Below are 26,638 nucleotides of genomic sequence, written 5' to 3' on the forward strand. Positions count from 1 at the left end.
TGCTCTGAGGTAGGTTTCATCCTCACTACTAGCTAGTGTTTCTAGGTTTTGTCTGTCCTTGGGCATTTATTGTCTTCAAGCCCTTTCACAAAGTACCTCGATGATGCTCTTCAAACACCCTGCTCTCAGGCAGGTTTCATAATCACTGCTGAGTTATTCTTTAGCTTTTAGCCATTCTTGAAGAAATCAATATTTGGGGAAGATTTCGTCATTGTTGGTTCTTGACAAAACTATCTTCGTTGTGTAGCCTCTTTGTTCTTATATACCGTCACATGGAGGCTCCGACCAATTAAAAGACGAGGCCGAGTTGGAGCAGATGCTTCTTATCCCCATAAAGGATGTGATTCGAAAAGCTTACAGCCTCATGGCTGTTGCCCAGGCGGAGAACCACATCCGCACAGGCGGCTCGTTCCATTCATGGAAGGACGTGGATGCATGCTTCAGGCTGAAGAATGGATTCGTATCTTGCAACGACAATGTGGAGAGAGAGTACATGACTAGCCTGAGATACAAGCTGGTTAGCAAATTATCAACCCCAAAATCACGTGCTCTATCTTCTGCTTCTACTTTTTATTAAACACAAGAAAGGAGAATTCTTGAAGTTTGAAATGAAGACGTAAATTGTCACGCATGAGGAAAGTATATTTTGTTATATTTAGTAGTGTGAAAGGTAGCTTATTTCTTGAGACTGGTAATGTTGTGGTAATTTAATGATAACCTCCTTCACGTCCACGCAAATAATCCTCTTTTTCGACCAAAATATGAATGCACATTACCAGAGTAGAACGCATTCGAGCATCAATTGAATAAATGTCGTATAACATAAGGTTTCTATTCATAAAAGTTTGGCTAAGGTTTATATAAACAACATTTTTCCATTCGAGCAAGCAAATTTTCTCTCATCATCGTTTATTTTGTATTATCGACTTGCCTCGCTGCACCTCCTGCATTTTGCCATACCACGATCAGCAAGCAGGCCCGCTGTACAATTTTAGTCTATGGACAAACAACAAATGAAGAACTCTCCGCATGCATTTTGAGTCTTTAAATTTCGCAAGGATTAAGCGATGAGGAGAAATGTATGCAGATAATTCATCAGTAGAAGAAGGAGAAGCTAATTTCTGATTCATGCAGCTAACTGAGGATTCCTTTGTGTGCGTGTGGTACAGCCGAGCCTGATGATGAGAAGCTGACAGAGGAGGACCGTCTGATAGTGCTGGCATATGCTGCTGAGCATGATGACGTGGATGGACTCGTAAATCATCTTTCCACGAGGATGCCGTTTTTCTGGCTTGGCACCGTACTTCACGCGTGCGCATGGTTTGGGAGTTACAAGCTGCTTGCCAAGGTGCTGGAGAGGTACCCTCAAAGCGTAGACGTGGGCATCGTGGATAAAGACGGAGAGACTTCACTTCACGTCCTGTATGGTTCCTATGAGGAGTCCAAAACAGCTGCGTGCCTCCTGCTGCGGATTAATGCAAAGCATGGCCCATACAACTTGCTCTCTGTGCGCAGCATGGATCACATGGGTCAAAATACAGCATTGGGTAAAGCTTTAGAGAATGGGGATGAGGATGTGTGCAAAGCTCTTCTGGACGCCAGCAAAGAAATTCTTCTGGACGCCAGCAAAGAAACTTCAGGGCAAAAAGTAGATGCTCCAAACTGGTTAGCAACCAAGACCGGGTGGAACGACTGCATCTTGCTGTTGAGATACAGTCTGTTGAAATTGTAGACAAAATTCTGACTTATCCTGGAGCTAAGGAGGTGAACCTTATCAGCCCTAAGGATGAGGATGAAATTGTCCGTGTTAGATGCTTGCATTGCAGAATTAAAGCAAGATAAATCTGATTAAAAAAACCGGCCCCAGTAGTGGCTCGACAACCACCTTGATCAATAAAAAGCTTGAATTCGGCCTCATACCCTTGCATGTAGCAGCAGCCATCTCTTCGCGTCGTCACATTACAGCTCTACTCAAAGCTGGGGCTCGTCTTGATGCTAGGAGTGACGATGGCAAAACGCCATTACACTTAGAGGCAGAGGCGCAGGAGGGCAAGGCAGATGATGACGATGAGGATGAGGTTAGCCCTTTCTTTGTCTGCTTTGACCTTTTAGATAGTAGTCATAGCCGTTAATCATGACAGGATAAACTGGGTCAATACGAGAGACTTTTTGGGGCAGACATCTCTGCACATTTTGATCAGGAGTTCATCTAAGAAAAGAAGAGACTATGAGCCGGAAAGTGTAGTGAGAAGGCTGTGCTGGGAAGAAGGTGCTCTAGTGGATCTGAAGGACAGTAATGGTGAGACTCCACTGCATGTCGCGTCAAGGCTAGGCCATGAGGAGATTGTGTCCATTTTGCTTTCAGACAAGTGTCGGTACTCCCAAGGCACGGATCGAGAGAAATGGATTGCAATGAGCGACTTCTCAGGAGAAACCGCACTGCATGAGGCATCACGAAAAGGCCACAAAGAGATAGTAACAATGCTCCTCGGAAAAACCAAACACCCTGGTGAACTGCTTCGGGTGAGGGACATTGAGAACAGGACGGCCTTGCATTACTGGGTAAATGATGAGACAATGGTCTCTGCGATGTTGAAATATATTGCAGAAGAAATAATAACACAGCGCTTCTTGTTGTGGAATCTTCTTGCTCAAGACAGGTACTCCTGAAACTTTACTTGATATTCATCTGAACAAGCTTGCAGAGAAGGAAGCCAAGCTTGCAGGGGTGCAACCTAGCCTGCTAAAGGGTGCTGTGGACGAGGGGGACCTCGATATGGCCAGGGAGCTTATAAACAAAGGAGTCGCTACTATGGCTCATTGTGGACTCTGGAACTTGTATATCTTGCCAGAATCTCGGCTTTGGTTGTCTAAGAACTTATGCAGAATTGCTTCCGACCAACCTGCGCTAGAGGACAGCTTGGGTATGTATTCAGTAACACAGACAACCTGCAGACTATGTGCAATGTGCTTCTAACGTTCTCATTTTCGTGAAAAGTAGGATTTTTTCAGAACCTAAAAGCTGAAGAATTGATGAATGTTAGTTGTTTTAGCATCTAAATCTGCATATTTTTAAAAGAGCAACTTTTAAATTCCACGAATTTCATGCTGCAGAATCCATTAGTCCATGAACACTGTAAACCAAATTCAATGGATCAGCTGCAAGATTTCTTTTTTCAAAGAAACAGGCTGATTGTATTAGGAAATTAGGAGAAGTTACATCAAATAGAGAGCATCCACTAGAGAGGTGTCCTCAGAGAGAATGATCTCTCTAATCCTCATAGGTTCCTGAATCTCCGAGTCTATTCTGTCATCTTGCCTGTGCTTGACTTTCTTGAGCTTCTTGACAATTTTGGCTTCCAGGTCCTTCATCCTCCTTTGTATGTACCTTTTACCTGCATGAATAAGATGCACTTTCAGCCAACACAATCCACATATCCATAGAGCAACCAATGTTTTCACCTAGCATCAGGTTTTTCCAACCAAGTGACTGTCCATTCCAGGCATAAATGCAGGCAGTCAGAGAATCAAAGCATTTTTTAGCTCGAGGGCAATGGAGGAAGATATGCAAGTCATCCTGAAATTGCTGGCATCTGTGACATTTCCCATTTCCAATGTTCAGCCTGGCTGCCTTCTGCTGTGTCCAGATGGCTCTGTGCATTAGGAGCCAAGCAAGGCAAGCCTTCTTGGGTTCTATGTATTTGGACCAGAGCTTTTCAAAGAGTGTGTACTAATGAGCTCTATCCCATAGCACCCCCCATCTCTCATTGAGTTTACAGTGTATAGGGGGGGCTGTGTTCTTTATAGGAAAGGGTAAAAGCAGAGGCTACGAGGGCCATTGAAGGGCTTTTGGGTGAGGCATATCTCTGACTGACAGAAGCCAATGATCACTGGGGCACTAGAGGCTGATCCTCTCTCCTATTACTGCAAGCTCTGCCTTTGAGGCATTGAAAACCCTTATTAATTCAGCCGTGGACAGCCATGAGTTGCATGCAGCATCCCATAGGTCCCACCAACTGCAGATTCCTCTCTTATGCATCCTCAGTGCCATTTCAGCCTTGGAGGAAGCCACTCGAGGAAAAGGGAGCATGGGCCAACAAGTAGAATCCCTGCCATGAAGGCCCCATGTGTAACTGGGTTTGATTGAAAGGGTTAGGTCCCCCTTCAGGGCATTCCAGGCTGACCATAGAGATTTAACTATTGGGCTGCCAACATGTTTAATTTGATGCTTGTTCACCATGATAGTGAGTGGGAACAGGTGTTTCCATTTAGGGTGAATTGGTTGGTTTTTCTATTGATTAGATAGGCCCAGGTTTCTGTAGGATGGAGGAAGCTTCTCAGAATCCATTTGCCAGCTTGTCTAGCAGCAAGATTTAGTACATCTGTGATGCCCATCCCCCCTTTCCATGTACCATTGCAACACCAAGCCCATTTGACTTTAGGTACTTTACTTAGCCCAGGGTCTCCCCCCCACAGAAAGTTCCTACAAAGTCTAATGAATTCTTTAAGGTCTTCCTCTGGAGGTCTCCAGCAGCTTAGAAAATAGATTACAAAGGGGATTATAAAGTGATTCACAACCATTTTCCTACCAGTAAGGTTGAGTTGCCTCTTTTTCCATCTGCTTAGTTTGCTTTCTATTTTGGTTAGGACCCAATGCCATCTCTGAGTCAAAGTGACCTTAAAGCCCATGGGAATTCCAAACAGCCTGAAGATCACCCCTTCTTCCAAAGTGTTGCAGCCAGCCTGAATAAGCCATTCAACGGGCTTGTCAATTAATGACCTGATTCCTATTTTCTGATGATTTATGACTGAGCATGAAGCTCTACAGTAGATATCAAGACAATACTAGAAACATGTGAGGCTTTGGTTAGTGTTGGACACCATGGCATTGGTGTCATCTGCAAACATCTGGGTACAAAGCTGATTGCCATTGGGCAAAGTTATACCCTGCATTTCAGCTTTGGCCATCTTGTCCTTAATAAGCCAGTTCAAACCATCTGCAGCTATGGCATACAGTAGCAGGGCCAGGGGGCAGCCTTGTCTAATGGATTTGACAAGGGGGAAGGAATCAGAGAGTACTCCATTGACATTGACCTTGGCTGATGCATTCCCAAAACGAGTCCCAACCATCTGGATAAACTGCTTGCCTGCACTCATATGTTTGAGAGAAGGCAGTACATAGTGCCAGCTTAGCCTATCATAGGCCTTGTCAAAATCAATTTTAAAAAAGACAGTCCTGCTCAGTTTCCTCAGCATATTCCATACCTTCCCATAGAGTGATGATAGCATCTAGGATGAACCTACCTTTAATGAAGCCTTTTTGTTCCTGGCTGATCTAGTCTTTAAGTTGATTGGAGAGTCTCAATGCCAAGGCTTTGGTATAAATTTTGTAAGCACAATTAAGCATAGTGATTGGTCTCCAATTGCCAATGTTGTCCTTCTCCTCCTTTTGTGAATGATTTTAATCCAACCTTCATTAATCATAAGGGGGAGAGCCCCATAGGAGACATATCCTCTTGCCATACTGCAAGTAGGGGACCGATCAAGACCTCCTTGAAGGTTTGGTAGAATTCTGAAGGTAGGCCATCCACCCCTGGACTTTTCTTGCCCTTTAGCTGGTCTATTGCCCTACCTATTTCTTCTTTTGAGAGGTTAGCATCCAAAGTTTTGGAGGTGCCATCACGGATGGAGGGCTTCCTGGCCTCTCCTACGAGTGCTATACATCTGGCTTGATCCTTGGTCATCTCTCCACCTTTACTGAAAATGTTGTTGAAGTGTTGGAAGATTAGCCTTCTATTGCCTTCTTTTGAGCTGCAGTTAAGGCCATTGGAGTCCTTAAGAAAGGGAATCTTGTCTTTGCAGTGTCTAATCTTTAGCATTTTGAACATTTCAGGGGTAGGCAGGTCACTTTTCCCTGCCCACCAATCTCTGAAAAACAGATTGGCTTGCTGAATGGAAATCCCTTCCTCCCTTCTTATTTCAATTCTGGTTCTACAGATTTCATCCTGTATAGCCAGATCCTTCTGGTTGCACTGGGATTCCAACTCCTTCAGTCTCATGTACAATATATCTTTTCTTTGTTTCCTCATGTTGGTTACTTCCTTCCTGATGCATATTATTAAGGATTGGGAGCATTTGATGGTCAGGCTCCAAGCTCTAGCTGGAGTTAGTTCTCTCCCAAATAAGTTCTTCCTAGATTTTTTTAATTTCCTCCTGCACTATTGGAAGCTTGAAAAGGCCAGGATCTATGTGGAACCATTGGTTGGACACCTTTTTGTCTTTGTTGTCCAGCCACAAGGTAATGTGGTAATGGTTTGAAAGGAAGGTTGAAAGGTCAGATAGACATTCACATCTCACAAAGGTGTTGCACATGCTTCTGTTAACATATCCTCTATCCAATCTGGCCTTCCTTGCAAGCTCCCCCAAGGCATAGTTCTACCAGGTGAAGTCTCCTATGTTTCCCAGATCACAAAGCTCAAAGTGTTCAACAGTGGCCTGCCAAGATTGCAACTCTGAGCCTTTTAATACATGCCCCAAGCCTCTATATCTGTCACCTCTAGACTCCACCATATTGAAATCCCCCATTAATATGGTGGGACCAGGGACCTGTCTGAGGGACCTCCAAGTTCTTGATCTATTTCCCTGTGGAATAAAGGAGTATGTGGTCATTTCAAAAGCCACCCATTGGTCATAGACATCCAGTTGGATATCTGTTAGATCTTCTTGAAGGTCTATGTGCATCTCAACTGCCACACCTACTGACCCTTGATTGTGAGCTGTGTATATCCACACATGATCTTTTGACATGGTCTGGAGTCTTTTTTCTAGTTCCAAGCCACCTACCTTCACTTCTGTCAGAGCTAGAAAATCAATTTTACCTTGTTTTCTAAACCATTGTTTAACCCTTTGGACTTTGGAGGGGTCTGTGAGACCCTTAACATTCAGAGAGGAACAATTCATTTAGGTTTCCTCTGGGAGTTCACCTTCTTAGTCCCTCCTTTAGTAGCTGATTGTGGAGTGGTGGACCCTAACAGGGAGTGACCCCTTTTGAGTTCTTTAACCACCTCCATGTCAATTTTTTTTTTCCGAGAATTTCATTAGTTATAAAAAAACGCCCGTAGGGCTACAAAAGATCCTCTCCTGCTCACAAGAAAAAATAGAGCAGAGAAAACAGCAGGGCAGCCAGGGAGACTCTCCCTAGGTGCTGAAAAGTACAAGTATCAATCAGTACAAAGAACTGAATGGCTATATCATACAATAGGAGGGGGGAAAAGCCAAACAGGTGGCCTGTAGTGCCAGCGGGGGGACCCCGCGTGAAGGGTATAGAAGGGGCCGCTGCGCCAGGTGGTGTGAAAGGCCTGGAGCCGCAAGATAGCCTCATCCGAGTCGCCCCAAATGCGGTCGTACTGTCCCCGCAAGGTGTGGATCAACTCCTGCTAGATCCCCCGAACAGTCTCTGCTGGTGGCTCCAGTCTCCCCTCAAAGGCCCTGAAACACCGGGCCTTCCAGGTGAACCAGACGGTGATGCTGCTGAGGAGCTCCCATCGTAGATCCCTCTCCTGTGTCCAGCTGGCAGACGAGAAATCCGGTGAAGGAACAAGGCGAGGCTGGCCCCTAATGAATCTGATGGCCTGGCTGTCCTGCTCCGTCTCATAGCCCATAACAGGCCCTGACGAAGTCGACCAAGCAGCGGCACCCCACGTATAGGTACTTTGGAGAGAGGGGGGCCAGAATACGCAGCATCCGCAGCCAAATCAGCTGTGCCTGAGGGCAGTCCCAAAGGCAATGTCTCTGTGTCTCCATAGGGTGGCCGCATCGAACGCAGGCCGCCGGAAGACCACTGTAGACAAGCCAGGTGCCAACTGCTGAGCCCCTGTGGGGCGACCAGCCACCACTGGAAAGTCGAGATCCTGCGGGCCTGTCGACTAGTAGCCCAGAGCCGGGCCCAAAAATCCTCCAGAAACTCCTGTGTGAGAGTCCCTGTAGCCGCCAGTGCCCCGCTGCAGCTGGAGAGACCATCCTCCTCGCCAACAAAATATGCCGTCCCAACCGAACAGTATACTGAAAAAAGGTAATCTCTGTGGCCTCAAGGGATGCATAAGGATCGTGCCACTCGTACTCACCAGGGTCCCACTGTAGCCGGGCCAAGGGGCGCGCTGCATATGCCCATATGCGCCAATCCAGGAGCACATCTGCAGGGTCTGGGTCAATATGCCACTTCCGAGAAGCGGCGGCCACTACCCGTATCCTCTGAAAGGTGCACTCTGCAACCAAAGGCGACTCCACCTTCACTCTCTGAAGTCTGCCCTCATCCTGAATCTCATAGTAGAGGCATCTGCCATCCTCAGTGCAAGCTCTGACAACAATCAGGATCTCCAACTGTGTAAAGGCTCCCATCCACCGTGGGGCCACTAGCTCGATAGGCGTGAACCACTCCTCTGTGAGTGCCTCCTGAATGTCATCCCTCATAATCAACCCCCTCTGAAGTGACTCAGCCTCTCCACCTGGATCTCCTCTGGTAGACTGCAGAAGGCCTGCCAGTCTCCAAAGCTACGTGCTGGGCCTGCCGCCAAAGGTCCCCAGGCTAGACGCGGTCGAGAACCCAACATATGACCCTGCTCTGTGCGAACCGTTGGGCTCCAGATGAGCGGCTATCTGGCCCGCTCCTCAACACAAGAAGGAGGTCGTTGAGAGAGCCCCGGTCTTAGCAGCTCCCAAGCTCTCAGGATGCTCAAAGCAAATCTGTCCTCCCGTCCTCTACTGAGGCCTGTCCTCCTCATCTCTATGAAGATCCATCGAATCTCTGGTGCCCAAGTGCCCCCTGTTGGGGAGCCCTAGCGTGCAGCCGCTGCAAGAGAAGCTCTTTCCAAGGCTCAGCGCCTGGAAGCAGCCCCCGAACAATAAGCTTCCCCAATAAGGCTCTACTCTAATCGATTGGATCTATAATGCCCAAGCCACCCTGAGCCAGCGGAAGTGTAATAACTGCCCATGCAACCTTTGCCCGAGCTGGATGACCGTCCCGCCCCGCCCAGACCAAAGAAAGTTCCTGATCAGCCTCTGTACCTGGCTGATGCAAGAGCTCGAGAAGATCCAGCAAGACGTAATGTACCACATGGTCGCTAACAGTACTTGATTTGCCACCACCACCCTCTCGGCCAAGGATAGTCGAGTTGTACTCCAATACAAAAGCTTCTTCCGAATGCTCAGAAGAAGCGGGGCAATCTGCTGCTCAGGTGACAAATCTAGTCCAATCTGGCATCCCAAATACCGCACTCCTCTGCCAGGAGGAATCCATCTAAAGCCGGGGTCCGGGCTCCATGCCAGAGTGGGAGCGCTACTGATCCAAAAGGCCACTGTCTTGCGCCAATTGATCAAAGCTCCTGAAGGTGCACTAAAAACCTGGAGATACTGCTCTGCCCGAAGAAGATTGGCCTCCTGGCCATGCAAAAATAAGCCCGTGTCGTCCGCAAACTCAGCATCGAGCAGGTCCTCCCCCCGAACTGGGAGCTGGAGTCCTCTCAAACCAACCTCCTCTGCCGTCAAATACATGCTCACATCCGTAACCTGGGTCCAGAACTCTGCTCTGGCACTAGCATGGTTGGGCGCATAGACGTTGAGCACGCCCACTAGCTCATCATGCATCCTTAGAATGACATACTGTGCTCTACCAGGCACAATGATCCCTCGATCCACAATGGCCTGCCGCCATACATCTGCAATGACCATGCATACTCCTCCCTGTCCACCCAAAGGACCAAACCCTACAGACCAAAAGGTGTCCCATCTACCAGGCATCACCGAACCATATCTCTGGATCCTGCTCTCACCCAAGTGGTGCTCCTGCATCATCAAAATATCAATGCTGCCACCAACCAGGCATCTCTGAAGCTCCTGCCTCAAGCAACCACGATAGCGTATATAATGTGCTCCGCCAAGGCCCTGTACATTCCATGAGATGATCCTCATGGATGACCTGCTGAGGTGGATGCTGTCTCAGCCGTACGGCGGGCCTTCGCAAGCGGCTTGGATGGAGAATAGTCCCCATCCGAGCGGCTGCGAATCTGCCCACCCGGTGTACTGCAAGAATCACGGATCAGGCGCCAGTGGCTGTCCCATGGCGATTGCCTCCTGCTCAGACAGAGCAACCTCGTGTATACATACATATCCAGGGTCGCGTGCTAAGTCTGCCACTATCGAACGACCAAATGCCGAATCCCTGAGGCATCCACACTCCCGGGATCCAAGAAAAAATGAGCCAACTCCCATAGTCGGCCTATCACATCTGTCACCTCCAGATCGCTCACATGATGAGAAAGCTCAACTGCCTGAGTCTTCAAAGTGCTAAGAGTGAGCTCTAGAGTCCACTCCCGGTCGCATGGGCCACATAGAGGGAACGAGAAGGCCACCGTTGAATCAAGTGCCTCCTCCCTGCGGGCCGGAGGAATCACTACATGAACTCTGATGGGTGCTGGCTCATGGGGGCCCTCTGCTCCAAAAAGCCGTGTGAAGGCGTAATCAAAAGCCTCCGAGCAATGTCTAGTGCCGAGGCGACTCAGCCGACTGCGGATAGATGATATCCGTGAAGCCCGAATCGGCATGGTAAGTCTCCTCTGTGGTGCTCGAGCGAGGTCGGTGCTCAGCGCCCTCCGGACTGCAGGTGAACACCAGGGCCTCCCGGGGAGGTGAGGCGGGCGGGGGGGGGAGGAGGGGGGGCGAGGGGGGTGGAGAGGGAGCCACTGCCGAAACCGGAGCGGGGACGGGAGGAGGCGAAGGTGGAAGCGAGGCGGTGGGGGGGACGGGGGTGGGGGGGTGGGGGGGGGTGAAAGAGGGGGTGCTGGCATCTCCTGGTCCTCAGTCGTCACAGGGGTCTCCTCTTGGAGGGGAGCAAAGCTGTTCCTCACAGGAACCCAGTGATGCTGAGACTCTGGCTGCTGCTGTTGCGGTCTCTGGGCGTGCTGCTGTGGCTGTCTCCCTCGACGGCGCCCCTGTCCAGGCTGCCACTCCGAGGTCCCTGTGGCCTGAACAGGTGTCCCGGAGGCTGCCTGCCAAACCGCATCTGTGGGCGGCGGGCCATCAGGGGCCTGCTGCTGTGGTGAGGGTCGGGGTCTCCTGCGAGGGCGGCCAGATGACCGACCTGCTTGCAAATGAAGCACTGGTTCGGGAGCCCCGAGAACTCCACTCTCTGATCAATCCATCCCCCCCCATCCTAGGTAGCTGAATGACCTTAGGAAGGGAGGAGATGTCAGACACCAAAACTCTGACCGAAGGTAGCCCAGCTGCTGTGGCCACCACTGAAGCTGCCGTGGGTCCAGTCTCTAGTACCGAGCCCACCAATGCTCCTAGCCTAGAGAGGAGCGGAAGATACTCCCGGCGGAGTCCAGGGAAGCAAACTGTAACATGGAAAAGGCGCTCTCCCTGCTTGGCCGCTGCTGGGTCAAAGCCATGCTGCCAAGGTCTGAAGAAAGCCCGAGCACCCCTGATGTCAAGGGGACTCATGGCTAGGATCTTGGCCACGCTCTGGGCGGCGGTCTCGAACTCGATCTGGTAATGTCCACGGCCCAGTAGCTGTACGTCCAGGATCTTGCCCACATCTGCAAGAAGGCGGGCCTGGAGAAGATCCCGGATCTCCCCTCTGCTGGGGCGAGTGCCGACTATACGGCAGATGGTGGAATGAGCTTGGAGGCGTTCCACCTCTGCGGTGAGGCTCGCTTCCTCTTCTGGCGAAAGAGAAGGCCTGATGGGGGTGTCCTCAGGGGCGGGCGAGGGGGTTGCGGGGGAGTCCCTCTGAGGCGGGGCGAGAGGAGCCTCCATCAGAGTCTGAAGCTATGGCAAAGGCGAGGCGAAAGCGGAGATCTTGCAAGAACCAAACTGCACACAGAGAGGCAGAAGACGAAGGCCGGAGAAAAAGGAAAAACCCCCCTGGGGGCGGAAATCAGCAATTTATACACTACGATGAAGTTGTGAAGCTTAACACATGAGCGTTTCCACCTCCATGTCATTTAGATTGTTCACTTCAATATCAGCCCAGTTCCTGAATTGGCCTGATGGGTTCCTCTAACTGGTTCTCCTCATCTAAGGGTTGAAAGGAGTTGTTCAGATCATGGTCCATTTGGTTAATTTCTGCATTGATCCTGTTCCTATTCAGGGGAGAGGGGTGTATGATATCTTGACCAACCTCCAGTTCCTCCGGGTCTGTTGGAGTATCCAGTAGGGCATAGGAGTTCGCATACGCTCTCTGTTACCCAGGTCGACCTGGCCTGAAGGTTTTCCTCCTCGGTGGGACCGAGAAACCATCATTCTTTTCTTTTGTCAAACCGAGAGTATTGTGAGGGGGGCCTTGGGGCAGTACTTGACCACTATTTTGAGGACTTTTGCTGGAATATGAGGGGACAGAAGGGGGGCTAGGAGGCCTAGAGTCAGAATGCTTGATGGGACAATTCCTGGTTACATGTCCCTGGGCTCCACAGTGGAAGCAGGCATTGGGGAGGTGTTTGAAAAGGACTTTCTGCTATAGTCTCCACAGTTTATTTCTATCTCCTCACTTAGGGGTTTGTCAAGATCCACTTCCACTAGGATTTGGGGATGCTAGGTAGGATTGTAATCATTTTTTGGCCTTGATCGTAGGACTTTGCCTATGGGAGAAACTATCTTTTTCACCCAAGGGTAGAGATAGAAAGGGAGGTTGGGCAGCTCCACCCAAATAGGGTAGGCAAAAGGTTTAGGGCCATTGGGGTTGAAGTCCTTGGACCATCTGAAGAAGCAAAAGGGGAGGTTTCTATACATCCACTATCCTGACCCAAGCACTTTTAGGGCCATCTCCGAGTCCTTCAACCGAAATAGATAGTAGCCATTGGGGAGAGCCTGGATCACTTCCACTTTTATCCCTACACTATTCCAATTGTCTCTGGCCCAGTTCCGTACCGAAGGCCTAGGGCCGAACAGCAAGCCTACTAAACACCTGGCTGCATAATCCCTTTCCAACACCATAACCATGTTGTAAGGGGAAATCGGCTCCACCCACTTGAGTGGGCCCGGGTGTGTTTGAAAAAAAAACCATGTCTGAAGGCAGACATACTTACGAAATCATGGAAACGGGATTACCTTTTTGAGAAGGGGATGCCTCATTCGCTGGCTCCTTGTCTCCACTCTCCTCTTTCTCCCCGAGTTGTTTCTACAGAAGTAGGTTCAGCTCCTCTACCCGAGCTCAAGAGTCGTCCAACTGTTTCTTTGTTTCCAAGAAGTCCTCGACGATCTTGTTGTATTTGGTATTCGCCTCTCGGTTAGGATCCATAGCCGGGTGCCAAGAGGGGAGGTGAAGCTGCGAAGGAAGGAAATCACCCCAGAGGGATTGAGAACGCTAAGCAACCCCGGCGCTTGAGCTGGCGCTTTGCACCCTAAGCAAGGTAGGAGGCCCCCTCCACTCGGTGCCCATGCACCGAAGGGGGTGGGGGGGATCTCTCTAAGCAACTAGGCAGGGTATAGAACGAGAAGAGGGTGAGGGAAGCAGAGGGAGGGGCCGTCGCTTCAGGCGCTACCTGCCATCGCTCATGCAGGCAGCAGAGCACATGCTCACACATGGCATAGTTGAAGCTCCCGAAATATTGACGTTACACTCAGCTGCAAGGATTTTCTTTTTTTCAAATAAGGGGCAGAAGTTAGAGAAGACAATTACAACATATAGAGTGCTTTCATAAGCATCATATCCTTGGAGATGACAGTCTCTCTCTTCATGTCTCTCTCTTCATCAACAGTTCCTGCATTGTCTGTATCAGCTGATTCACTTGCCTTCCATTAGCTTTCTTATGCAGACGAAGAAGTTTAGTGTCCAGATCTTTTAACCGCCTTTGTATGAATCTCTCACCTGCATGTATCATGTTCTCTTTCAGCCTTATGCTGTTAGTAGGATTACTATTAAAAATGAATTCAAGTCTATGTAACCACAAACACCATAACAGTTCAGTTCTCAAGACAGCCCACAATGCATCCAATGCCTTCTCAAAGAAGCAGGTTTTTCCAGCCACCAAGGGTGTAGCCATTCCATGACTGAATGCATTTGGCCAAACCCATAAAGCATTCCTTTGCTATAAGGCAGTGCATGAATATATGCAGGTCATCCTCAACCTCATTGCATCTATGGCATTTCCCATCCCCAATCTTTAATTTGAGGGCTTTAAGCTGAGTCCAAATCGCTCTGAGCATAATCAACCAGACCAGGCATGATTTTTTTGGTTCCACATATTTATTCCATAATTTACCAAACAGAAAATATCATTGTGCTATATCTAGGAGGATTCCCCATCTCTTGTTTAAAGTGCAATGTATAGGAGCAGTCCCCAATTTGGGGGGGATAGGTAGCAGACTCTACCATTGGAAAGCTTTGTGTACTGGCCTATCTTTAATAGATAGCAGCCAGGTATCTGACTAGTGCCATAACCTGATTCTTGCTCCAATAAGGTCTATTTTTGCATATGAGACATTACAATATCTGATCAAATCAGCTTTGGACATCCAAGAATTGTTATCTATGTCCCATATATCCCACCAGTTGCATATGTCTTTCCTGTGTAACCTTAGAGCCCCTTCAACCTGGGCATTATCAATTGGGGGGAGGGGAATGCTTGGCCACCAGATGGATGTATGTAACTAGGTTTCTCAGCTATGATAAGGTCAGTTTTAATAGCATTCCAAGCCATCTAGAGTGATGAGACGAGCTGGCTGCCCACCGGTTTCACCACGAATTTGCTTGCCATGATTGTGAGTGGGAGGAGGTTCTTCCACTTAGGGAAATGTTTGAGATGGAATTGTTCCAGATTTCTGGAGATCAGCCATGCCCAGCCTTCAGAGGGGTAGAGAAAACTTCTTAACACCCATTTGGCTGCCAGTCTATTAGCTAGGTTGGACACATGTTGATACCAAGGCCCTCTTTATCAGTTTCTAGATAGCACCATTCCCACCTGACTTTAGGGATATTCCTAATCCAGGGGCCCCCTCCCCATAGATAATTCTTGCATAACCTTATATATTACAATAAATCAGATTCAGGAGATCTCCAGAGCAGCTGAGAAAGTAGATGAAAGAAGATATAATGAAGTGATTGATTACCATCTTCCTGCCCCCCAAATTAAGATGCATTTTCTGCCATCTAGCCAGTTTCCCTTCTACCTTGTTTAAAACCCAACACCATCTTTGCTTGAGGGTGACCTTGAAGCCCATAGGAATGCCCAACAGTCTGAAGATCACTCCCTCTTCCAGGGAATTGCAACCAGCTTGGATCAGCGAGTCAGGGGGCTTATCAATGAGAGTCTTGATACCAGTTTTCTTATGGTTGATCACAAATCCAGATGCCCTGCAATAGATGTCCAAGCACTCCTAGAAGCATCTAATACTTAGCTCATTATTAGCAATCATAGCATTTGTGTCATCAGCAAACATTTGGGTGCATAAGTGCTTGTTGTTGGGGGGGGTAATGCCATTCATTTCCCCTTTGACTGACCTGTCTTGAATCAGCCAGTTCAATCCATTTACAGCAATAGCATAGAGGAGGGGTGCTAAAGGGCAGCCTTGTTTGATAGATTTGGTTAGAGAGAATGCACTAGATAGCACACCATTGACATTCACCCTAGCTGTGGCATTTCCAAAAAGAGTACTCACCATCTGAATGAAAGGCTGACCTGTGCCCATATGTTTAAGGGATTCCAATACATAGTACTAGCTGAGCCTGTCATAGGCTTTATCAAAATCAATTTTGAAGAAGATGTAGTCTTGTTCAGATTCTTCTACATACTCCATGCCCTCCCACAGAGTGATAATGGCATCTAGAATGTACCTTCCTTTGATGAATCCTTTTTGCTCTTATCTGATCCTGTTCTTCAATTGACTGGACAGCCTCAGAGCTAATGCCTTGGCAAAAGTTTTCAATGCACAATTTAACATGGTAATATGACTCCAATTGCTCAAATCTTGCTTCTCCCCTTTAAGTTTTATCCAACCCTCATTGATTGAGAGGGGCAGAGTCCCAAAAGAGATAGCCTCCTGCCACACAACTAGTAAAGGTGATAACAAGATATCCTTGAATGTCTTGTAGAATTCAGCAGGCATGCCATCAACACCTGGGCTTTTTCTTACCTTGAGACAATCTATGGCCTTACCAATCTCCTCTTTGGAGAGATTGTTTTCTAGCTCTTTAGCTAATGTGACTGGGATAGTTGGCTTCCTATCCTGCTCTATGGATCAAATTCAGTTCTTCCACTCGAGCTCTGGAGTCTTCCAAAATTTTTTTGGTGTCCAAGAAGTCCACTAGCACTTGCTCGTATTTCAACATCGCCTCTCGATTCCCATCCATGGTAGGCGGCCACTGCACGAACTGTTGAAATGTTGTAGCTTCGTGTTCTTGACCCGAGGGGGATGGCAGCATAATAGTCCTAGAGCCAGAACTGGTGTCCTGAGCTCTGAGCAAAGTGGGGGTTCCCCTCCACTCGCTGCCCATACACCTGGGGGGGGGGGGGGGGGGGGGCGATGGCGAGAGAGGGGATTAACGAACTACAAACAGGCAGAGCCCTTGGGCAGCAGGTTGAGAGAGGCGAAACCCTAACGGGAGGGGGCCTGCCAAAACGTAACCGGAGTTTGCATGCTCGACGAGGAGTTTGTTAGCTTTACACCTCAATTGCAAGATTTTCTTATTCACCTGCAAAGTTTTCTTAAATATTGCAAAATCCAAAGCAGTTAAAGCCATAGTCACAGGGGACGAGGGGGACGGACCCCTCGGACGGGGGAACGCCGTCCCATGATGCGTGGGAACAGAACCGGGGACGGCCAGGGGACGTGTGAGCCCACGCTGGGGTCGGAGATTTCGGGACGGCGGGACGGCGGTTCGTGTGGGACGGAGCTGGATGCGGGACGGTCAGCGGACCGTTGGGCAGTGTGCTATTGCGCCCTGTAGGTCGTTGGACTCCTAGCCATTGGGCGCCTAGCCGTTGAGCAGCCGTCCCCACTTGGCCCATGGCTATAAGAAGAGCCCCCATTGGCAAGGCTCAAGCAAGGCTCAAGCAACTTGCAAGGCTCCTAGCAAGTTTGCCCTTGTCTTTTGCTTTAGCCTTTGGCGATTGGGTCCTGGGTGCCCGATCTCCTTTTTTGTAACACCCATTTTTTTGCTAGTATGACTTAATATTGATGCTTTGGAAGTGTAAAGTGACTTTGTTTTAGTATTGTCAAGTTTCTTAAATGAATGCTTACTTAAAATTACATATTTTGTATGCCGTCCCTTGTTGGCCCCCGTTCCCCGTCCCAGTTCCCAAGAATCCCCGTCCCCATCCCTGTTCCCCGTTATGTTCCCCATTCCCATTCCCGTTTCCCTTTCCCATCCCATGTTACTATGGTTAAAGCATAAGTTTTTTTTTTTTTTGGAAAAACGATCCTTCTATTAGTTAATGAGAAAACGCCATAAGGCTACAAAGCTCACCTCACAAGGAGGGATAAAAAACCACAGTGAACACCGGAGCCCCACCCCCTGGGGCTGGCCACTCTCTGGGGGGGGCTACCTAGTAGTACATGCGGGAGGTGAGAGGAGCCAAACTAGAGGCCTGTAGTGCCAAGTGACATCCTCGCCCCTCGCGATGAGGAAAGGGGGGGCTACCTAGTGCGGAGGAATGCCTTGCGGCGACCTCTCATGCGATCCGAGTCGCCCTGTGAAGTTTCCCCCAGTGTCCGCTCAAGGTGTGAATGATGTCCACCCAGAGGGCCTGTATGACCTCCGCCGGTGGAGTCGCCTGGCAGTCTATGGCCTCCCTGCATCGGGCTCTCCATATGTGCCAAGCCGTCATGTTGCTGATCATCTCCCATCTGTGCCCGTCCCCCTCCTGGGAGACTGCCGAAGAGAAGTCTGGCGTCGGAACCACCGCCATCGCCCTGTCAGAGACCTGGATGGTCACACTGCCAGGGACGTCCTCGTATCCAAGGGCTGGGCCGCTGTCCGTGGCCCAAGCCACCGCACCCACGTCGCCATCATCTCACTTGGCGAGCCTGCAAAAACCATCCTGAGAGCGCGCTACCAGACCTGCTGAGGGCAATCCCATAAGCAGTGCCGCTGCGACTCCTGTGCATGGCCGCACCGAGGGCAGGACGCTGGGTGTCTGCCAAAAGCTAGCCAAGCCCCCACAGCCAGTCCTCTATGCGCTGTAAGCCAGAGAAAAAGCGTCACCTTCCGGGGCCGGAAGCTGGCCCAAAGGTGCTGCCAGAAGTCCCTAAGGAAGGCATGGGAGAGCCCCTGTCTCGCCGCCAATGCTCGGCCGCCGCCGGGGTGCCCGCTATCCTGTGCCTCTGGATCCGCCGCCCCAGCCTCGCTGTGTACTGAAAAAAGGGGGTGCCTGGGCTGGTAGGGGCCGAGTAGGGATCTCGCCAAAGCCACTCGCTTGGATCCCACTGAAGGCGAATAAGAGGCCTGCTGTCCCAAGCCCATAATCTCCAAGAATAGTCCTCCCCTATCGAGGCCGGTGAGGGGTCTACATGCCACTGTCTCTGATGAAAGCCGACCACCCGCACCCTCTTAAAGATACAAACCTGGAACTCCTCCAAATCTAGTCGGGTCCTCTGAAGCTGGCCTCCCTCTCCCACCTCGAAGGTGAGTGGGGCGACTCTCTCTGCTGAGCCGCAGACCGCTAGAAGGATCTCATGCCGAGAAAAGACGCCCATCCACTATGGAAGTGTGGAGGGTCCTGTATTGGAGTCCACCACTCCCGGGGGATGGCCGCCTCAATGTCCTGCCTCATCAACTCTCTGCCCCTCGTCCCGCTGAGTCTCCTCTCCTGAACCTCTAGAGGCAGCTGCTGAAAACATATCCAGTCGTCTAGGGACTGGGCTGGGCCGGAGCTTAACGGGCCCCACGACACGTGAGATCGTGATCCAACCATATGACCATTGGGAAGTCGGATCAAGGGGTTCCAGATCAATGGCTGCCTCAGGCGCTCCTCATCGGTGCCCGGGGGAGTCTGGAAGAGTGACGGCCTCAGATGCTCCCAGGCCCTCAGAAGGCTAGCCGCAAAACGCTCCTCGAAGCCAAGGCCCACTCCTCTGGATCGCTGCTCTGTAAAGATCCACCTGATGCTGGGGGTCCAGGGGCCGCTAAGAGAAGGAGTGCGGCTGAGAATCCTGGAAACAAGAAACTCCTTCCACGGCTTAGCGCCTGGTAGGAGGCCACGAACCACCAACTTGCCAAGCAAAGCTCGGCTCTGACAAATAGGATCAACTATGCCTAGGCCGCCTCTCTCCCTCGGCTGGGTGATCACAGCCCATGCCACCTTGGCCCTGGCGGGCCGCCCGTCTCGCCACTGGACCAAAGAAAGTTCCTGATGAGCCTCTGCACTTGGCCAATGCACGCCCGCGAGAAGGCCCAGCAAGAAGTGATGTACCACATGGTAGCAAGCAGAACCTGGTTGGCCACAACCACTCGCCCAGCCAGAGATAAACAAGCGGTACTCCAATACAGAAGCTTCTTCCGAATGCTCAGAAGAAGGGGGGCTATCTGCTGCTCCGGAGATATGTCAATGCCCACATAGCATCCCAAATAACGCACTGTAGTGCTGGGGGGCAGCCACTGAAACCCATCAACTGGCCAAGTCGGGGGGGCACAGAACTGACCCACAGCCCACACGACTTGTGCCAGTTGATCAAAGCGCCCGAAGCTCTGCAAAACCTGTCCATGGCTGAGGCGAAGCGGCGGAGGTTCTCCTCCCCTCCCTGAAGATAGACAACAGTGTCATCCGCAAACTCCGAGTCTAGGAGCTCCTCCGAGGTGCGGATGGGGAGCTGGAGGCCCCGCAAACCTGTATCCTGTGCCGTCAAGAAAGTGCTCATGGCCTCCGCCACAAAAAGAAAAAGAAAGGGCGCCAAGGGGCACCCCTGCCGCACCGAGCGCGAGAGCTAGAACCTCTCTCCGCGCACGCCCTGTATCAGCACCTGGCTATGAGCCGATGTGTAGAGTGCAGAGACCCCACGGATCCACTGAGGAGGGAAGCCCATCCTCTCCATAGTGCCTTCCAAGAAGGCCCAGTCCACCCGATCATATGCCTTCTCGAAGTCGAGAAGGAGCACTGCCAGATCCTCCTGCCGAAATCTAGCCAAAGCTGTAGCCTCCCAGAAAGAGAAGATGTTATCCAGGATGCTCCTATCCTGGATGAAGCCTGTCTGTGTGGAGTGGATGATGTCCGGAAGGTGAGGCTGAAGCCGCCTGCTGATCGCCTTAGCTAGGACCTTGTAGGCCGTGCCTAGAAAGGTGATCGGTCTCCACTGTCTAATCTCCAGTCTGTCTCCTCCCTCTTTGGGGATCAAGTGAATCAACCCCTCTACCATGCTGTCCAGCATGTCTCCCGACTCCATGATCTCCTGGAATGCCAATCTGAAACCCCTATGCAAGAGACCCCAGTACCTCTGGAAGAAAGCCACTGAGAGACTGTCCTCACCAGGGCATTTGCCCCGAGGAAGTGCCTGAAGAGCCTCCTCCAGTTTCGTATCTGAGAAGGGGGAGAGAAGGGAGTGCTGCAAATGGGCCAGCACAACCAGTCTCGTGAAGCTCCAGACTGCCTCCCGAGCCTCTCTCACCCTGTCATCTGCTGGCTCAGCAGATCCCTGTAAAAATCTGTGGCGATCGCCCAAACCCTGGGGGGATCCACCACCACCTGGCCATCAGCCTGCCGAAGACGCCTGAGACCCTCTCGTCTGAAGCGAGGCCCTGTCGCCTCAAAGAAATCTCGAGTCACTCTGTCTCCAGCCTGTGTCCAAAAAGAAGCCCGAGCATGGAATCGGAACTCCACCCTCCTCTCCTCGATGGATCTGATCTCTGTGCGAGCTGACTCCATCTGCTCTGAAATCCAAAGGCTCGTAGGCTCCCTCTCCTGAAGTCTCTGAAGGGAAGCTAGACTCCTCCACAAGCTCCTCTCCTGCTCTCTGAAAGCCTCCAGACGGTCCAGGGCAGCCTGTCTGAGCATCCTACTGATCTCCTGCAAACCCCTGTCAAGATCGCTGGCTGCCGATCCTCTCCTGAACTGAAGCTCCTGCCAGACCTGCTCAACTCTGGTCGCAATCTCGGGCTCCTCTATGAGACAATCTGGAATCCGGACGCTCTGGTCTTGCTCTCCTCTCGTAGGGTCATCGATCTGGAGAAGCACTGGAAAGTGGTCTGAAAACGAGGAGCCTGCAAGTATACCCACAGTGCCACCTCTATCGCAAGCCCACTCATCAATGTAAAACCCGTCGATGCGAGAAAGGTTAACTCCTGTGGCCCGTCTATCCGAGCGTGAGAAAGATAAACTCCCCTACAACCTGCCAAACTCCGAGAGAGTCCACGGATCCTGGCCTCTAACCTGCAGCACTAGTTCCTCCCAGGCAGCGAGCTCCGGCCCATGAATGGTCTCCTGGCTGCCCCCCATCCTGTCCTCTGCATCCTCCAGCATGTTGCAATCCCCCCCTAGGCACCAATGGTCTGCCATGGGGAGGGACTGCCTAATGGTGCTCCAGAACTCAGCTCTCCCGGTCGCCCCATTAGGGGCGTAGAAGTTGAGGAAGCCAATGCGGTCTTCCCCAACCCGAAGGATGATCCACTGCGCTCGACCCTGGACCAGAGTGCCAGAATCCACAACCTCGGATAGAAGCTGCTCCTGACTGAGATGCATACTCCACCTTGGTTCCCCTGGGAGCCATATGCCGGTGACCAAAAAGTGTGACTCCTGCTTGCCTGGCAAGATCTTCCCGCAGGTGCGGGTACGCCCGACAGGAAGGTGGTGCTCCTGGATGAAAAGGATATCTATGGGTCCTCCAACTCTGGATCTCCTGGCGAAGTCTGCCCTGACCAATGTAGCAGCGAGGTCCACCAAGACCCTGGATGTTCCATGAGAGGATCCTCATGGATGAGCTATGGCAAGTGAAGCAGCCGCCACTGGCTCACCCCTCTCAGCTGGCCCGGATGAGCTGCCCTCCACTCTGTGAGTCTTGGGCGCCGGCTTGGAGGGAGAATAGTCACTGTTTGTCCGGGTGCGGAGTCTCTCCAAAAAGAGGGTGACTTGTCTCTGTGTCCAGCCCCACTCCACCTTCGCCCTGTCCAGGGCATAGGCGTGAGACCAATCCTCTGCATATATGTATCTAAAGGTAGGCTGCACCCTCGGGGCGAAGGAGAATCAGTAGCACCGCCTCAACTGAGGTGTGGACCGGATCCGCCCGCCAATCTCCTATACCAAACAAGCTCATGCGGGCTGAGTGTAATCGGGTCTGCAATAGGTCCGTGAGCCCCAAGTCACTGAAGTGGTGAGAAAACTCCAGTATCTGATCACGCAAAACTTTCTCTACAGAGTTGCAATCCCATGCTGTGTCTAGGGCAACACTGAGAGGAAAGGAGAAGGCCACCATGCTGCTCACCACCGAAGGAGAACGAGAGGGATGGCACACCACGCAAACTCGCAAGGGCGCGACCAGTGTCTCGAACGGGCCAACATCCAGCTGGAGACACCTGAAAAAACCATAATCCACTGGGAGCCCCATCACTCGCGGGGGCCCCCCACCAGGGGAGGCTGTGGAGAGAACTCTGTGGCGGGCGAAGCTAGGATCGCCATCTCCACCGGCCCGGAGTGGCGGTGGAACAGCCGCCCGCTGAACTGAACTCTGGCCTACCCAGCTGCGCTGCCCCGGGGTAGTGGGTGGTCTGGAGGAGTATCCTGGAGAGGCCGAGGGAGGGATGGTGGCTCGCGGAGAGGAGGGGGGAGAGCGAGGAGAGGATGGAGAGGCATCTGCCAGAGGAGAGGTGTCAGGCCGCCGGGGGAGGCGGGAGGGGGGGGCTGGTGGGGGGGGAGAGGGGGGGAGGAAGGAGTGCTCTCCGAGTGAGGGGAAGAGGGGCCGGGGGTCGCAGAGTGCGGCCCGGGATCCTCAGGAATCTGCTCCATGGAGGGGGCGGCGAGGCCCCCCGCGGGGGAGGCGGGAGCGGGGTCTCCACGTGGGGGGCTCCATCGGCGGCCTCAACGGGCACTGAGACTGAATCCTCGTCCATCGGGGTGGGACCTGCTGGCCGCCTATCCCTGACTGGAGCATAAGTGCGGGTAGGTGCGTGGATGCCAGCAGCTGGGGTCGCCTGTCTGCCAACCTGTGCTGCCTACTGGCGTCTGCGAGACGGTCCCTGCGGGCCGAGCGTTTCCGCCGGCGAACCTCCTACCATCCGCCAGCCTCCTGGGACTGCGCGGCATCCTCCGCCGGGGCCTGCTCGTCAGATGATGGCGCCTGCTGAGACGAGCCAGGGATGTCCGGTCTCTGAGGTGGATGGCCACCCCTCGGACCTCACCCCTCGGACCTCCTGAAGGGGGTCCAGAGGCGGCAGAGCGTGAAGGATGAACCCCCTTGCGGGGACAGGCGCGTGCGAGGTGGCCCATCTCCCGACAGATGTAGCACTGGCCGGGGAGGCCCGAATACTCCACGCGCTGTATCAGATGTCCTCCAGAAAGACAAGGGAGGAGGATCGTCTTCGGGAGGGACTCCGGTGACGGAACCACAACACGAATGGCCGGGAATCCTGCTGCTCGAGCTATCACTGAGGCCGCTGTCTGCAGGCGTCTCCACCACCTGCCCGAACACCTTGCCAATGGATGACAAGAGGGGCAAGTACTCCCTGCGGAGTCCAAGAAAGCAGATAGTGATGGGGAAACCTGTCGCGCCTGCTCTAGCGGGTCAGAAGCGGGGTCGAAACCGTGAGTCCATCGCGCCAGGAACGCCCGGGATGAGCGGAGGGCCATGGGGCTCCGAGCCAGCATCGTCGGAGCTGCCTGGGGGGACTCGAAATCCACCTGGTAGTAGCCACGTCCCAAAAAATCGACGCTGACGATCTTGGCAGGCATGCCAACGAGGCTGCCTTGCAGAAGGTCGCGAAGCTCTCTCCGCCATCGGACGGCTACCCACTATCTTGCAGACCAAGGAGGAGGCCTCAAGAGCGGATACTGTGGAAACAAACAACTGCTGATCTGCAGCAGCTGTGAACTCCAGACGGAGACCGGAATCGGCAGGGGTAGTCGGAGCGGCTTCCATGGAGTCCTCCAGAGGGAAAAGGCCAGAGACCAGGGTCACCAACGGGAGGGACACAATCCTACGAGGAAACGGAGAGGCGGAAGGTGAGAGGATAGCGGGGGCGGAGCGGGGGGGGGGAGGGGGGAGGGGGGAGCTGAGGCGGGGGAGCTAGCGGTGGGAGGAAGGGCGAGACGGAGGGGGAGGTGAGGGAGAAGGCGGGGGGAAGAGCCGCGAGAAGCAGAGGAGAAGGCGGGGGGGGAGAAATGGCGGGGGAGAGATGGCGGGGGAGGAAGCGATGTTTGGGACATCATAGCATAGCGGAGGCTACACTCCAACCCACACAGATTGTCAATCCGTGAATGCAACCCGGTTAGCGCATAGAGACTATCCCGAATGGGAGAAGATTAGTTAACCACACACTAATGACTTCTAATCCTACTCAATCCTTCTTCAAGAATCAAGCAATCAATCGTTGATTCCTTCTCAATCTAACATAATCAACGCATCAAGATTAGGCTACACTTAAGCACAAAAATGCAACTTATGCAAAGAATCTAACATGCAAAGAGCTATCACACAAGCCTCAACTACACATTATTTCATGCACAAAAACGCAAAAACGCCTAATCCACCTAGATTAGCAAGTGTGTAGACCACAACCTCATATCATTGTGAATACGTAGCGAATAGAGAGTACAAGATTGAAGCAAGAATGGAGATAGAGAGCCTTGGGAGAGCATAAGAGAAGGAGCTATGGAGCAAGCTCTCTCTATGAGCCTCTCAACCAAATGACCAAAAGTCCCCTTTAGCTCTCAAATGAGCCACTTTTTATACAAAAACTCTAAAACTCTCAAAAGTTTCCATGTGGGATTATTGTCAAGCCCACTCCCACATTCATCTACAACTTGGAACTCTTTACAAGAGCCCTAAGTGTCTTTTTTGTTGCATCCTTGCATTGATCTTCACTCGTCACGCAACACTCCCCCCTTCCTATTTTGCGCACGTTCTCGAGCGCGGTAGTAGCAAGAGCTGCAAAAAACAATGGATACAAGTAAAGTCTTTTATTGAAAAAAAGAAAAGAAAAGAAAAGAAAAGAAAAGAAAAGAAAAACCAGCAATGATAATTTCACACGTGAGCATATAAGTGCAAGGCTGATTAGAGTTTTAAAGAGTACTAAAATAGGTGAGTAAAGACTAGTCAAAGTGAGACTAAGTGGTAGATAGTGCTATGTAAAGGCAAATGTGCTTGCACACCACAGGTTATGACCGCAGTCTCAATGTCCTACAAGTATTTAAGTTATGCCTAAGTGGCAAACCTACTCCTAAATATGAGCAAAGGTGATTGGACCTCTTTTTGTTTTGTTGTTGTTATTGTTTTTGTTTTTTTTTTAAAAAAAAATTAAGTTTTTGATGTGTATAGAGGATGATAAAGATTAAGGTTTCATCCCAATGAGACCCAAGCAATGGCCAAGAGACCTCCGCTAAGAGAATCTAAAGGCCGCTAAGTATCTCAAAGGCGACAAACCCTTTTCTTTCTTTTTGTCTTAAAGGAGTACCCCATGAAGATGATGGCATCGGTCTCGAGGGCCCATAATGTACCCCAGAGTCCTACCAACATCTATCAAGGCGATAGATTCCTTGAAGGTCTTTTTCTGAAGTTTTTAGACATCAGTGTCACCCCATGGAAACCAAGGCATCGGCCCCAAGGTGCTAAGACAACCCCAGGTCCTACCAAGCATTCCACATGGCTGTAGACACGTCATGTCTCGATTCACTTTATATACATTTTTTTTAGGGTATATTTTCGTAAATTGTTTTTTAAAAATTAATTCTAGCACCTAGCTCATACCTAAGAGGTAGCTACCACCACTAGGAATAACTAATATACCTTGAGAGCATAAGAACTTGGCATACTCCATTGGTATATATCCTACACTGTCTTCAAATAGAATTACCTTCTACTAAGTCCTCTAAGTGCTAGAAATCACTCACCTCATTTTAACAACTAATCAAAAACTTAAACTAGCCAACATTGTGTGAATATGCAAACCATATATCCAAAAGATAAAAACACATAAAGAACAAAAGATTATGATTTGAATACACCTGTTGTAGTGCCCGTTGATGTTGTTCGTTTGCAGTGATGCATTGCTGATTTTGTGCAGATTGCTCCTCCTTGGTCTTTGTAGCATGTCTCCCCCCTTCCTAATTTGTGTGCATGGTAGGTGGACTGTTGGGGCGTGTTTGATGCTCTTGTTTAGCGGAGATCTCTGCAAAATTTTTATTAACAAACAAGAAAAGAAAAGAAAGGAATAAAATTTGCTATTAGTGCCAATCACCGAATATAGCCGAGGGGAAAAAACCCAGTGGGAGAAAAGTGCCCTGGCTTGTCGATCTTATTGTAGAGTCGCTGAGCTTACCCTTGCGCTGGTGGTGGATCTGTGTCCACTTCTGCTGGAAAGATATTATCAATTTCCTCAGGTTGCAGGGACAACCCTTCACAAAAACCGGCCTCTGGAGAAGGTGGTAGAGGAAGGAGTGCTTCCTCGCTAAAATATGGCATTGGTTCTATGGGAAGATTAAGCAGACAATTTCGATTTTGGAACTGC

At 50.9% G+C, this 26,638-nt stretch overlaps 1 pseudogene across 1 annotated transcript in view; it reads left to right on the top strand.

Moving 5' to 3' along the window:
* Positions 1 to 630: 630 nt before the first annotated feature.
* The window catches only part of LOC147609774 (uncharacterized), a 53,101-nt pseudogene continuing 27,093 nt past the window's right edge, over positions 631 to 26,638 (top strand). Inside the window, exons 1-4 of the transcript XR_015264149.1 lie at positions 631 to 691; positions 1,170 to 1,806; positions 1,902 to 2,078; positions 2,179 to 2,924. The product of XR_015264149.1 is annotated as an uncharacterized LOC147609774 (transcript). The remainder of the gene's footprint in view (positions 692 to 1,169; positions 1,807 to 1,901; positions 2,079 to 2,178; positions 2,925 to 26,638) is intronic.

The sequence above is a fragment of the Cibotium barometz genome, chromosome 50, assembly GCF_041138505.1.
Source record: "Cibotium barometz isolate CiBa-2024 chromosome 50, ASM4113850v1, whole genome shotgun sequence".
NCBI lineage: Eukaryota > Viridiplantae > Streptophyta > Polypodiopsida > Cyatheales > Cibotiaceae > Cibotium > Cibotium barometz.